This window comes from Sturnira hondurensis, unplaced genomic scaffold (genome assembly GCF_014824575.4).
Source record: "Sturnira hondurensis isolate 20B ecotype Veracruz unplaced genomic scaffold, ASM1482457v3 Scaffold0010128, whole genome shotgun sequence".
Classification (NCBI taxonomy): Eukaryota; Metazoa; Chordata; class Mammalia; order Chiroptera; family Phyllostomidae; genus Sturnira; species Sturnira hondurensis.
In genome coordinates, this window is record NW_028082759.1 from 3040014 (window position 1) to 3040612 (window position 599).

At 32.6% G+C, this 599-nt stretch overlaps 1 protein-coding gene across 4 annotated transcripts in view; it reads left to right on the forward strand.

Annotated features, from left to right (window-relative positions):
* GRIA2 (glutamate ionotropic receptor AMPA type subunit 2) overlaps window positions 1-395 on the forward strand; it is a 130382-nt gene extending 129987 nt beyond the window's left edge. For all 4 annotated transcript variants that reach the window (XM_037058285.1, XM_037058280.1, XM_037058282.1 and 1 more), the window contains one exon: window positions 1-395. This exon is cut by the window's left edge. The gene's annotated coding sequence lies outside the window, so the exon portion shown is untranslated.
* The last annotated feature ends 204 nt before the right edge of the window (window positions 396-599 follow it).

Here is a 599-nt window from a genome sequence, read left to right on the forward strand (position 1 = left end):
AGTATGTGAGGCTCCATTTTAAAGTGTTTGAGCTTGCAGAAGAAAAGTATTAGTGTACATGAAGTTAGAAATGCTTTGGAAGTAGTTTTTTAGATAGTTGCCCATTAATCAAACTCCATAAACTAATCTAAGTTTTTCTTTTTTAAAGTAGAGCTGTCATAAGCCTTAGATATTATGAATAACTTGAGCACTTTGAATCACCGGCAAAAGAGTTTCTTCCCATTGCCATCAATAAAACACAATCCTAACATATTTTTGTAGCCATTCCTCAAGTGGAATATCTATTTTAATATGCCCAGTGTGGATAAAATGCTATGCTTCTGTAAATTTTGACTACAGAACTTATATTTCTCTAGTTAAAAAAATTGAAAGGAGCTAGCTTCCCTTCAAAAAAGATCATTTATTTTCATTAAGCCTCCTAAAATAAAATACATTTAGGGTTTTAAAAAATTACTAACATCCAATAGTTATTTTAAATATTTGCATTCTTGTTATCTCTGCAAGTAAGCCTTTGTGTAGCACTTGGTATTCACCCGAAAACACACATCGCATTTCACAGAAGGGAAGGGGAAATGTAAGCTCTCATAGCAACCGTTTCC